Raw genomic sequence first — 13663 nt, 5'->3', positions numbered from 1 at the left:
GGCACTAGGGGACATGGTTTGGTCAGCACAGTGGGGCTGGTCTGACAGTTGGACTGGATGAACTTAGAGGTCTTTCCCAGCCTTAATGATTCCATGATTCTAGGGGCAGGGCAGGAGCACAGCTGGAGCTGAGCCTGGTGAACAATTCCAGCCGTGATCAGCCCAGCAGGCAGCGGCTCAGGGCCCGGCTGCTCTCTGGGGCTGCATCGTCCCTGGGAGATTTACAGCCGCCTGGGAACACCACGCTGGGAGCCACTGCCCTCTCCAGCCACCTTGACCTCCCTGTCAGGCGGAGATTTAAGCTGGGGATAATTGCACCTATTAGCGGAAGGAAGATGCGGTGGAGGAGCCTTGCGGAGAGGGGCAGTGGGGACCGTGCTGGGGAAACGGTGAGATGGCAAGAAACACCAAATGGTGGTGGCCGAGTGGCTCCGAGGAACATGAGGATTTTTCAGTACAGCAAAGGGCACAGTTTGGGAATTGGAAGGAGCTTTGGGGTTTGCAAACCCCTCTGGAGATGCAAAGCACAGAGGGGATGCCAGCTCCCCCAGAGGCAAGGAGCACGGAGCAGGATGGCTCTGTTGGAGCGCTGAGATGCTGAGATTTGGCATGGGAAGACAGACAACCCATGGCCATTATCGTGCTCCTCTTCTGTGGAGCCAACCACCAGACCATCGCCGGAGCAGAGCAGCTCACCGGACACGACTCCACTGCCAGCAGTGTTACCCAGCCACAATCCCATGACTCTGCTGGGATTTGATTTGTTCCCCATACGCTTCAACCCCCTTTCCCAGAGGCCTTTCCTTGTGTTCCCAGCCCTCCCCAATCCATTTTCCACCCAGCTTTTGCATCTCCACATTTAACCCGGCAGCCCCAAGCCATTGCTGGCATCTATCCTCCCTCTCCCACCAGCAAACGCCACTTCCCACCCCCGAGCCCTGCCGACGGCTGCCATGCCCTTTCATCCTTCCCGGCAGCCGGCGGTTTCCTCCCGTAGCAGGATGTGCGTGCGGTGGCCGCGCCGGCAGCCCAGCCATGAGAGGCAGCGCGCGTGGGAGTGTGGGGAGCCAGAGCTTTCCCAACCCCAAAAGTGAGTCTGGGCAAAGACAGAAAAGGTGTCGGAGCCGGCTTGGCGATGCCCTGCCAGGAAGGAGCACTGGCATGTGGCACCGGCACATGGTGCCTGGCCAGCGCGATGACGTTGGTGCGGTGGAGTCAAGCATGGGGGCATGAGAAGCATGAGGAGCAACACTGGGAGCAGGGGGACAATGGCTCAAGCAGAAGGACACACCACCATAAGCTGTAGGGATCCTTCCAGGTGGGATAAGGGTGATGTTATTCTCCATCTGTACTCGGCACTGGTGAGACCGCTCCTCGAATCCTGTGTTCAGTTCTGGGCCCCTCACCACAAGAAGGATGTTGAGGCTCTGGAGCGAGTCCAGAGAAGAGCAACGAAGCTGGTGAGGGGGCTGGAGAACAGGCCTTACGAGGAACGGCTGAAAGAGCTGGGGGTGTTTAGCCTGGAGAAGAGGAGGCTGAGGGGAGACCTCATTGCTCTCTACAACTACCTGAAAGGAGGTTGTGGAGAGGAGGGTGCTGGTCTCTTTTCCCAAGTGACAGGGGACAGGACAAGAGGGAATGGCCTCAAGCTCCACCAGGGAAGGTTCAGGCTGGACATCAGGAAAAAATATTTCACAGAAAGGGTCATTGGGCACTGGCAGAGGCTGCCCAGGGAGGGGGTTGAGTCACCTTCCCTGGAGGTGTTTAAGGGATGGGTGGACGAGGTGCTGAGGGACATGAGTTAGTGATTGATGGGAATGGTTGGACTCGATGATCCGATGGGTCTTTTCCAACCTGGAGATTCTATGATTCTATGATTCTATTCTATGGTGTGGGGAGTGACACTGGGAACAGTGGGGACAACAGGAGGGATAATGGCAGGAGCAATGGGGACAGCATGGAACACAACACCATGAGCTATGAGGTCATTCCAGGAGGAACAGGGATAGTGTGGGGGATAACAGGCAGAGCAGAGAATGGATTGGGAGCAGCCCTGAGGAGAATGACTTGGGTTGCTGGGGGATGAGAAGCTTAAGATGAGCCAGCAATGGGCGATCATAGCCCAGAAACCCAGCGGTGTCCTGGGCTGCATCCAAAGAATTGGGACCAGCAGGGCCAGGGAGGGGATTCTGACCCTCTGCTCTGGTAAGATCACACCTGAAGCCCCACAGCCAGTTCTGGAGTCGTCCAAGTACTGAAAGGGGCTCCAGGAAAGCTGGGGAGGGACGCTTGATCAGGGAGTGCAGGGATAGGATGAGGGGAAATGGTTTGAAACTGCAAGAGGGGAGATTGAGATAAGATCTCATGGAGAAATAATTTTCTCTGAGGGTGGGGAGGCCCTGGCCCAGGTTGCCCAGAGCAGTGGTGGCTGCCCCATCCCTGGAGGTGTTCAAGGCCAGGTTGGATGGGGCTTGGAACAACCTGATCCAGTGGGAGGTGTCCCTGCCCATGGCAGGGGCTGGAACTGAAGGGGCTTTGAGTTCCCTTCCAAATTAAACCATTCTGTGATTCTATGATTCTAAATAACACAGGGAGCAGTGGGGACAATATGGAGATAATGCCAGGAGCACTGTGGAAATCGTAGGAGATGAACACTGGCAGCGCTGGGGACGGTGCAGTGGGGCAACTCCAGGTGCCACCGGCACGGCTCCCATAGAGCCCACATTCCAGCCCTTCCCCCCATGCCCAGCCCCAGCTGATGGGAAGCGGATGCAGGGCCAGCGGATGCAGGGCCAACAGATGCTCCTGGCATCGACTTCTCCCCTTGGTGGGGTTCAAAGCAGATGGGGAAACCAAAGCCTCCTGGTGTTGGAGAGGGATGTTTTCCATCCCCGACACTGTCAGCAGGAGAAGACAGGGGGAAGGGGGAGCTGTAGGGTGAGAGGAGGTGCAGGAAGCACCATGATGAGAAGCATCCCACTCCCCGGACAGACAGCCGGCTGGCTGGACAGACAGCAGCTCTGCACCTGCAGCCCAGATGCCCAGGATGCTGCCAGCACCGCCGCTTCCCCCCTACTCCCATCCAGCCGCCTGGGATGGGAACAAGAGGGAAAACAGGGATAATGATCCATGCCCACACATCCCTTCCCTCTGCCCTGGCCAGCACAGTGGCTTGAACCTGTTTCTAGCAATAATTAACCCTGGCAGGAGCAGCCCCGTGCCCTCTGCTCCAGCAGAACGGATCAGCACCCAGCCTGGCACAGCAATGGATTCAAGGACCCACAGCCGCGCATAGGGATGCAGGGATCTAAGGAATCAAGTGAAAAATGCAACCCTGCTGCTGCTGGATTGGATCAAGAAGGCTCTTCTGACGCAGCGCAGGTGGGATGGTGCTGCCGGGGCAGCGGGAAAGCCAGTGGTGCCACGGGCTGTGGTGCTCCCCATCCCAGCTCTGCTGCACCTGTCACCTGGTCCCCCCAGCGGCTCCCAGGGAGTGTCACTGGGGGTTCCTCTGCAGCACAGGGACATCCCCAGCTGGGTGCTGCCACGAAGCAACCCCAGCCATACCCACTAGATACCTCCAGCTGTACCTACAGGCAGACATTCCCACATGGAGCCATATCCATACACAGATACACTCCTGTGCAGCTCTACCTGTGTGCAGATGCACCTAGATACGGAATCGTGGAATGGTTTGGGTTGGAAGGGACCTCAAAGCCCACCCAGTTCCAATCCCCTGCTATGGGCAGGGACACCTCCCACTGGATCAGGTTGTTCCAAGCCCCATCCAACCTGGCCTTGAACACCTCCAGGGATGGGGCAGCCACTTCTTTGGGCAGCCTGGGCCAGGGCCTCCCCACCCTCACAGGAAAACATTTCTGCCTAAGATCTCTTCTCAATCTCCTCTCTTTCAGCTGAAAACCATTCCCCCTCATCCTATCCCTGCACTCCCTGATCAAGAGCCCCTCCCCAGCTTTCCTGGAGCCCCTTCCAGCACTGGAAGCTGCTCTAAGGTCCCCCTGCAGCCTTCTCTTCTCCAGGCTGAACAACCCCAACTCTCAGCCTGTCCTCAGCTGCGAGGTGCTCCAGCCTCCCCGCAGATGTACCCCATGGAGCCACTCCTGCTCACAGTTGTCCCCTCTGTGCTGACAAGCCACACCGGCGCTGCAGCAGGGCTCTGCAGCTGAGCTGCCCGTGCTCCGTGCTGCAGGCATCGCTGCCTGTCGGAGCGGCGCAGGCGGCATCCCTGCACGGGCGCGCTGCGTGCCCAGGCTGCTGCCGGGCTGGGTGCCAGCCTGTGCCGCGAGCACCGTCACCAGCAGCACCGCAGCACGAGGCAGCGCGGCTGTGCCAGGGCGCGAGGGCGGACGCGCCCAGCAGCGCTGCAATTAGGCTGGGGCTTCGGGATACGGAAAACAATTCTTGCAGCGTGGCAGTGGCAGGAGCAGGAGCGCACAAGCTGGGTGCCGATGCCGCCCCGGGGATCCCACACACCGCAGGAACCCGGCCTCACCGGCGGCGATGGAGGCACTGGGGCGATGACACGGTCCCGCTCGCTGCACCCGAGCCTGTCAGCACCGCGGGGCGATGCCCAAGGCAGCGCTGGGCCTGCTCCATCGCGGGTACGGCCACGGGCAGCCAGCGCCGCTGCCAGCCCAGCCCGCGTGTTTTGGTGGGGTCCATCCCGGCACGGCCAGCATCCCGCTGCTGCTCAAACAGGTGTCGGGGCTGCTGCTGCCAGCGCAGGGTGGGCACTGCTGGGGCTGTTCCCGGTGGAACACCAGGAGGTACCAGCAGGAACAGGCAGCCTGGCAGCCTTCGCCACAGCTCCGTGCCGGTGAGCGCCTTTCCAGCCTGGAACACCGGCACGTGCTCCTGGGAGAGACCCTTGGGAGCAGGAGGGAGCAGCTTTCCCTCGCGGCAGCAGAGGAGGCTGCCCTATTAAGCCAGGGGAACGCGACATTAATTATTACTATTAATTAATGTCTGATTTTACAGTGCCCCCATGTGCGCTAGGCGCCTTCCAGCACTGAGCTGGGGGCCCTGGCTGGGAAGGTTCCTCTCGCCGCTGCAGCCCTGCGCGGGGGCCAGGGCAGGATGGGCTGCAGAATCATAGAATCATAGAATCATCAGGTTGGAAAAGACCCATCGGATCATCGAGTCCAACCATTCCTATCAAACGCTAAAGCAGCTGGGTGCTGCTGGGCCCCTCTGTGCCCATGCCAGGGGCTGCAGTGCCAGTCTGGGACCCCAGGCACCCATCCAGGTGTTGCTGGGATGCTCCCTAGGGCAGAATGTCCCCCCTCAAAAGGTCAGCCGTGCCAGCTTTGCTCTGCAGCCTGATCCAGCCCTGTCTTTGGTGATGCAGCCTGTACCCAGCATGCTGTTGTTTGCAGCCGTGTGAGCATCCCTGGGTATCCATCGCGGCTGGAGGGACCCAGTAACCTCCTCCCCGCTTCCCATAGCCCCCCCGAGCCCTACCTCTTCCCCACAGCTCTTCTGGGGTCCTTGGTGCTCCTCCAAGCCCAGGTCTAAGCCCTAAAGTTCCCCACCAGCAGCGAGCAGAGACATCTCCCCTCCACAACTGCACCAATCCCTCCTGAGCACTCATGGCGGTGCCTGTGTCACAGGAACATAAATCAGCCCACGGCAAACCTCACATGTGCTTACAGACCCTGAGAGTCTGAATTGTCAAGTCCTTTGACCCATCGGCTGCTCTACAAGCCTTCACAGTGTGGCCATGCCCATTATTGGGCTTTGAGCCTCTCAAGGCGTTGCCACTAAGTCCCCGGCAGGGGAATGTTCCCCGAGGATGCTCCAGTCTCTGGTCCCCCTCAGCTGCCCTGAGGATGCTCCAGTCTCTGGTCCCCTCAGCACAAGAAGGATGTTGAGGCTCTGGAGTGAGTCCAGAGAAGAGCGATGAAACCGGTGAAGGGGAACAAGTCTTACAAGGAGCAGCTGAGAGAGCTGGGGTTGTTTAGCCTGGAGAAGAGGCTGAGGGGAGACCTCATTGCTCTCTACAACTACCTGAAAGGAGGTTGTGGAGAGGAGGGTGCTGGCCTCTTCTCCCAGGTGACAGGGGACAGGACGAGAGGGAATGGCCTCAAGCTCCACCAGGGGAGGTTCAGACTGGACACCAGGAAAAAAAATTTCATGGAAAGGGTCATTGGCCACTGGCAGAGGCTGCCCAGGGAGGTGGTTGAGTCACCTTCCCTGGAGGTGTTTAAGGGATGGGTGGATGAGGTGCTGAGGGACATGGTTTAGTGATTGATAGGAATGGTTGGACTCGATGATCCTGGGGGTTCCTTTCCAACCTGGTGATTCTATCCCTCTGGCAAACCCTAGGGCAGGTCCCACAGCCCTGCCTGGCACAGCTCAACACATCCTGTGCCGCGTGGCACAGCACTGCATGGCCTGATCCGGCATGAAATTGCTTGGCTGGACGGCAGTCCTTGCAGTGCGGTATCGCGTGGCACGGCTCAGCTTGGCACGCACGGCTGAGCACCGTACAGTGTGGCACCGCACGGCCCAGCTCAGCATGGCATGGATTGGCTTCACACAGCACACTTTGGCATGGCACGACCTGGTGCTCTTCTCCTGGGCACGGCACTGCGTGGCTCAGCATGGCACAGCCTGGCACTGCTTGTCACGGGCTGGCGCTGCACGGACCTCCCCAGGAGTCGCTTGACCTAGTCTGGCCCGGCCTGGTTTGGCTCAGCTCAACTTGGCATGGCATCATCCAGCCCGGCTTGGCTTGGTCTGACACGATCTGGCTTGGCACAGCACGGCTTGGCACTGCATCACCCAGATGTGGCACTGCCCAGACCTTGTCTACACTTGGCTTGGTCCAGTGCGGCTCGGCTTGGTCTGGCATGGTCTGGCTTGGCACAGGATGGCTTGGCATGGCTTGGCAATACCCTGCACAGCTTGGTCCAGCACAGTCTGGCTTGGCACCGCACTGATTGGCCTGGAATGGTCTGGCTTGGCAAAGCTTGGCGTGGCATGGAATTGCTTAGCACATAGTGGAGGAGCTTGGCATGGTTTGGCTTGGTCCCGCACAGTCTGGCTTGGCACGGCATGGCATGGAACAGCTTCTTGTGGCATGGCATCACTTAGTATGGCATGGCTTGGTCCAGCATGGTCTGGCTTGGCACAGCACGGAACGGCTTCGCATATCATGGCATAGAATCATAGAATCATAGAACAACCAGGTTGGAAGAGACCCACCAGATCATTGAGTCCAACCATTCCCATCAATCACTAAACCATGTCCCTCAGCACCTCATCCATCCATCCCTTAAACACCTCCAGGGAAGGTGACTCAACCCCCTCCCTGGGCAGCCTCTGCCAGTGCCCAATGACCCTTTCTGTGAAAATTTTTTTCCTAATGTCCATTTCCTAATGGCACGGCACAGCACGGCTTGCTCCAGCACAGCATGGCTTGGCACGGCATGGAAGAGCTTGGCATGGCACGGTACAGCTTAGCACGGCACAGCTTGGTCCAGCACAGTCTCATTTGGCACTACAGTTTGGCACAGTACGGAACAGCTTGGCTTGGCATGGCACGACTTGGCAAATATGTGTTGGTCCAGCACAGCCCAGCTTGGCACAGCTTCGCATGGCATGGCTTGGTCCAGCACAGTCTGGCTTGGCACGGCATGGCTTGGCACGGCTTGGTCCAGCACAGTGTGCTTGGCACAGCATGGAACGGCTTGGCACGGCATGGCTTGGTCCAGCACAGTCTGGCTTGGCACAGCACGGCACGGCTTGGCACGGCCCTTGGCACAGCACAGCTTGGTCCAGCACAGTCTGGCTTGGCACGGCACAGCTTAGCATGGCACAATGTGGCTTGGCACACCACGGCACGGCTTGGCACGGCCCTTGGCACGGCTCGGCACGGCCCTTGGCACGGCTCAGCTTGGTCCAGCACAGTCTGGCTGGGCACGGCACGGCTTGGCACGGCACGGCGTGGGTTGTCCCGGCACAGGCTCGATCCAAGGCAGCGGGGCCCGTCCCGGCACGGCTCGTCCCGCCGCGGTTGGCCCCGTGGCCGGCGCGGAGCCGGCGCCCCCGCGTGTCGCAGCCCCCCCGGCGGGCGGGCGGCGCTAGGACCGCGCGGCGGCGGCCGGTGCTGCAGAGGAGGCGGCGGCGCTGCGGGAGGAGGCGGCGGCCTGGGCAGCGCAGCGGCGGCTCCGCACGGCTCGGCTCGGCTGCCGGGCCCCTCCGGCCCAGGGAACGGCCCCGGGACCGGCACCGCCGCCCGCCACCGCCGCCCCGCATCGCCTCGGCTCCGCTCCGCGCTGCTCCGGTGGGTTCGCTTCGGCTTCTCTCGGGGGGTTCGGCTCTTCTCGGGAGGGTTCGGCACCGCTCGGGGGGGTTCGGCTCCTCTCGGGGCGCGGGGGGGGGGTCGGCTGTGTTCGGGGGGTTCGGCTCCGTCCGGCATGGTTCGGCTCCTGTCGGGTAGGTTCGGCACCGCTCGGCCGGGTTCGGCTGTGTTCGGGTCGGTTCGGCGCCCTTCGGCCGGCTTCGCTACCACTCGGGTGGGTTCGGCTGTGTTCAGGCGGGTTCGGCTCCGTTCAAGTGGGTTCGGCTACGTTCGTGTGAGTTCGGCTCCGCTCGGGTGGGTTCGGCTCCCTTCGCGTGGGTTCGGCTACGTTCGGGTAGGTTCGGCACCGCTCGGGTGGGTTCGGCTCCGTTCAAGTGGGTTCGGGTGAGTTTGGCTCCCTTCGGCCGGGTTCGGCTCCGCTCGGGTGGGTTCGGTTCGGCGCCCTTCGGCTCGAGTCGGCTCCGCTCGAGTGGGTTCGGTCCGGCTCCGCTCGGCGCCGCTCGGGTGGGTTCGGCTCCCTTCGGCTGGGTTCGGTTCGGCTCCTTTCGGTTCGACTCGGCTGCGCTCGGGTGGGTTCGGCTTCCTTCGGCGGGGCTCGGGCGGGTTCTGTCCCCGCTGGGCCCGTGTTGCCCCGTTCCCCCGTTCCCCCGTTCCGGGCCGCGGGGCCGAGCAGGAAAACATGGCAGCGGCCGGGCCGCCTCCCGCCGGGCCGGGCCCCCCCGCCGCCCGCGGCCCCGCGCAGGGGATGGCAGCGCCGTGTCCTTGAGCGCCGCGACGGGCGCCTGAAGGGCAGCGCGGGGCCCCGGCACGACGCCGGCACCGGGGGCTGCGCCGCGGCCGCGGGGGCGGCGAGCCGGGAGCCTGCCGGGGGCTCCGGGACCGGCGGGGCTGAGCCCCGAGCCCTGCCCGCAGCCTCCTGCCCGCTGAGCCCGGCCTCCCGCTCCCTGCCCGCTGCTCCCTGCCCGCTGCCCCCTGCCTCCTGCCGGCTCGCTGTCCGCTGTCCCAGCCCCCCTGCCCGCTCCCACCGCTCCTTTTCCACTGCCCCCTGCCTCCTGCCCGCTCCCACTGCTCCCTTTCCACTGCCCCCTGTCTGCTCCCTTCCCCCTGCCCCTGCCTCCTGCCCGCTCCCACTGCTCCCTTCCCCCTGCCCCCTGTCTGCTCCCTTTCCACTGCCCCTGCCCCCTGCCCGCTCCTTTTCCACTGCCCCTGCCCCCTGCCCGCTCCCACTGCTCCCTTTCCACTGCCCCCTGCCCGCTCCCCCCGCTCCTTTTCCACTGCCCCTGCCCCCTGTCTGCCCCCTTCCCCCTGCCCCTGCCCCCTGTCTGCTCCCACTGCTCCCTTTCCACTGCCTCCTGCCCGCTCCCTGCCCACTGCCAGCTGCTCCCAGCCTACCTCTTCCCGCTCCCTGCCTGCACCCTGCCTACTCCCGGCCTGCTGCTGCCTCCTGCCTGCAGCCTCCTGCCTGCTTCTCGACTCCTACCTGCGTTCTGCCTGCTGCTCCCGGCCTGCTACTCCCTGCCTGCTGTTCCCTGCCCGCCGCCTCCTGCCTGCTCCCTACCTGCTCCTGCCCGCTGCTGCCTCCCACCCGCTGCCTGCAGCTGCCTTCTGCTTGCTCCCTGCTTGCCTGCTCCCTGCCTGCTGCCCCCCACCTGCTCCTTCCCTACCTGCTCCTCCCTGCCTGTTCTCTGCCTGCTGCCCTGTCCGCTGCCTTCCCTACCAGCTCCCTGCCCGATGCTGCCTCCTGCCTGCTGCTTCCCACTCCCTGCTTGCTCCCTGGCTGCTCCCTGCCCACTGCATCCTCTTCTCTACCTACTCCCTGCCCTCTGCTGCTCGCTGCCCGCTCCTTGCTCGCTCCTCCGCAGTTTCCTAGGCCACCAACTTGCCTCCCCCCCTTTGCCTCCCTCTCTTTTTCCTCTCCCCCCCTCGCTTTCGGGTGCCCGCGCGCGCGCGTGTGTGTGTGAACCTGTGGGCAAATGAAATTTTCCTCTTTGCTCAGTTCCTCTTTCTGTATTTCTTCCCTTTGTGTGACGTCGGCGGTGTCGCCGCGGGCTCGGCGTTGGGTGCTCGCACCCAGAGCCGCGGTGGCAGGAGCACCCGCGCATCCTGCCCGCCTCTGCGCCCCTCGCCCGCGAGCCCTGGATGGGGAGACCCAACGCCGCCTTCCCGCCAAAGCCCTCGAAGCCGGAGGCGAGTGGATGTTGTCGTAGCCGGCGGCTGCTCCCGGCAGCTCCCGCGCCGGCACGGGCCTTGCGTGCTGAGTCAGCTCGAAACTTCCTAGCGGGAGCCTCTTTCCGTGACACGCAGCGCCCACCGCCTCTCGAGGAAAGGCGGGATGCTGATGCCTGCGCCGGAGCTGCAGCCCAGCCGTTCCCCTCCCGCGAGCGCCGAGCATGGGCGACCTCCGTGCCTCAAATCCTCCAGTGCTTCGCCTCCGCTTCGCCGCGCGTGGGGCCCTTCAGGTGGCGGTGGTTTTCCTAAGGGTATTTTTAGGACTGCACATCTGCGCCTCCCTGCCCGCTGCCTTCCCACGGGCTCTGCCTGCGCCGCTGCCTGTCCCGGGCAGGCTGGGCCAGCAGCGAGCGTGCGGCTCCTTGCCGCAGCCGCAGGGAAAGCGTGCGGGCTTGTCAGGTAACTGCCGGCACGCGTGAGCGTGTGCCCGGGACACGCGTGTGCCAGGCGCTCACATGCCCGGCGGCTCCCTGGGAGGAGCTGCTGGTGCTTCATGGGAGTCGGAGCTGTGTCTGCTCTCCAGGACCCGTTCACACTCGAGGCTGTGGGTTGGTTTGGGATTTCAGTGCCATCCAAACTCCTCTGTGGTGCAGGGCAGGGACTCGCGGGTCTGTGCCGGGGCAGCTCGCCCAACCCAGCAACCCAGGCCTGGCACCACCATCCCGCTTCCCCACCACGCTCCCGCCGCGGGGCTCGGCACGTGCGGGAACGTGCTGCCGCCGGTCGGGCCTGCTGCGGCGGTTAACCACCCTTCCCAGTTCAAAGCCCGTACCTGCTTGCCGGTTTGGATCGCCCCGGCTCCCGTTCCCTGCCAGCTGGACCCGTTCTGTGGTGCCGGCGGCTCTGCCCGCAAAGCCACTTGCTCACCATAATCGCAGAATCTCCCGGCCTGGTTTTTCCCTGGATTAGCTGAGTGCATTGAGCTCCTCGGCTCTCCGTGGCGTGGCGTTCCCAGAGCTCTAGGAGCTCAACTGCAGCTCCTTCATCCACCCCCAGCCCTGGCTGCTGCTCCTACCTCACCGGATCGGGCTCAGCTTAGGGCTGCAACCCAGCTGAGCAGCGCAGTGCATCGCTGCCTGGGTGCAGTGAGGTGCACTGCATTGCTTCTCAGGGCACAGCAACGTGCAGTGCATTGCTCCTTGGGGTGCAGCGCAGGGCGTTGATCCCTGGGATGCAGTGTGGTGCAGCGCAGCGCTCCCTGGGTTTGCTGCGCAGGGCAGCGCGTTGATCCGGGGATGCAGTGTCATGCAGTGCATTGCTCTGTGAGGTGCAGCGCGGTGCAGTGCGTTAATCCCTGGGGTGCAGGGCCATGCATCAGTTCTGGGGTGCAGTGTGGTGCGGTGCAGTGCTCCCTGGGGTGGAGTGCAGTGTGTTGATCGCAGGATGCAGTGCGTTAACCCCCCCGGGGTGCAGTGCGATGTGTTGATCCTGGGATGCAGTGTGGTGCTTCGCTCCTTCAGTGCTGTCAACCCTCTCAGGGTCCCCCCTCTGCCCCGGTTCTATTTTAGGGGGCGCCCAGCGCTCCCTGGCACCTCATCCCCAAAAACCCCTGCAGGACACACACCCTCCAGCAGTTCCCAGCAGGAGCGATCGGCCGCTTCCCTGTCCTCTACGTGCCCCCCTCAAATATTTCCTCCTAGGTTCTAATCCCAGGGGGACGAGGTTGATGCTTTGCTGGCCATGGTGGTTTTGGCACAACCGCATCGGAGGCGATCACGGAGTGTCCTGAGGTGGGGACACCCACCCTTGTCCCCGGTCGCCCCTGCAGCAGCACCCACACCACTGAAAGGGGGGGTTTTGGGGTGGGGAGCAGCCCCCCACCGTGAGTCAGGGGTGGGGGGACTGACTCACGGCCACGGCTCCCAGCCCCTCTGAGTCAATCCTGAACTTCATCCCCCAGCACTAGGAAGAAGGAGGAGGAGGAGGAGGAGGAGCACGGTGGTGGCAGTGACTCAAAGTGACAACAACAATAATAATACGCTGCGGCACTCGTCACGGGAGAGGCGTTTGGCTGGGGTCCCTCGTGCGTCCCCAACGCTTCGGCGTTGGGGACGCACGAGGGACCCCAGCCAAACCCGGTGGGTGTCACCACGCAGGTGGGGTCACGTTAGGACAGCAAGAGGGGGGAGACTGCAGTGAAGGTGGCATGGGGACCCCGTTTGCCGTCACCTAAAATGGCCGGTTGGGTTTGTCCGGCTACAGCACAGCACCGGCGAGGTCTTTAAATATGACAAAAAAAGGCAGATTTGGAGGGGTTTTTTTCCCCCTTCCCTTGAACGTGTCTCATCCATCCATCCCAGGTAACCTACTTTGCACCGCCTCTGCCGTGCGGCGAGCGTGACTCGCCGGGGCCCTGCCGTGCGGGAGCGGCACGGTGCGGGGTTGGGAATGCCGAGTTCCCCCCGCTTCGCCATCAGCCGTAAGGTCAACCCGAGCCCTTAAATTGGGAAGCGAGACGGGAACGCCGGGAGTCCATCGCCGCGCTTCGCTGGACTAGGGTCTATCCCCATCACCAAGCCACCGCATCGACGGGGGGGATGCTCTGGCGTTGCCGGAGGAGGGTCCCGCTGGCCTAGCGTGGTGCCATCCCATCCTCGGTTGGGTAAGCGCGGCGCAGCGGGAACGACGCCGGGAGCCGTGGCCATACCTGCACGCTCGCCCCATGGAGCCGGCAGTGGGGTTGGCGGAGCAGGAGGCAAGCGGTGCCTCCGACTGCTCCCCGGCTTTGTTCGGCTTGGCCGGGGCTGCCGCGGGGTTTATACGCCACCCAACTATTTTTAGCGCATTTGGAGCCCATCTTTGCTGAAAGAGAATCAAAACCCACCAGCTCGCGCTCTTCGGCAGCTCCCAGCGGGCACCGGCGATGTTGGGGGGGCTTCCCGTGTGCGGGGCTGCTGGAGGGACCCTGAGGTGGTCGAGCTGGATTTTAGGAGTGCAGGATGTGCTGGGGATGCTGGGGATTCCAGCACCCCCAGTGCCGTTGGGTCAGGGTGCTGGTGCCGGGGATGCTGGAGATGCCAGCACCCCCAGTGCTCTTAAGCCAGAGTTCTGGTGCTGGGATGCCAGCAGCCCCAGTGCTGTTGGGCCAGGGCACCGGTGTCGGGGTGC

The 13663-nt window shown here is 63.1% G+C and overlaps 1 protein-coding gene across 3 annotated transcripts in view; it reads left to right on the top strand.

The window, feature by feature from the left end:
• The first annotated feature begins 12554 nt into the window (after positions 1–12554).
• DNMT3A (DNA methyltransferase 3 alpha) overlaps positions 12555–13663 on the top strand; it is a 41636-nt gene continuing 40527 nt past the window's right edge. For 2 of the 3 annotated variants that reach the window (XM_069850632.1, XM_069850630.1), the window contains exon 1: positions 12557–13157. The gene's annotated coding sequence lies outside the window, so the exon portion shown is untranslated. Of the gene's footprint in view, positions 13158–13663 lie in introns of all 3 variants that reach the window. The other variant, XM_069850631.1, reaches the window with a different exon arrangement.

Source organism: Phaenicophaeus curvirostris, chromosome 2, assembly GCF_032191515.1.
Source record: "Phaenicophaeus curvirostris isolate KB17595 chromosome 2, BPBGC_Pcur_1.0, whole genome shotgun sequence".
Taxonomy (NCBI): domain Eukaryota; kingdom Metazoa; phylum Chordata; class Aves; order Cuculiformes; family Cuculidae; genus Phaenicophaeus; species Phaenicophaeus curvirostris.
Note: the sequence above shows the minus strand (reverse complement) of the source record. Positions and strands in the feature narration are given on the sequence as shown.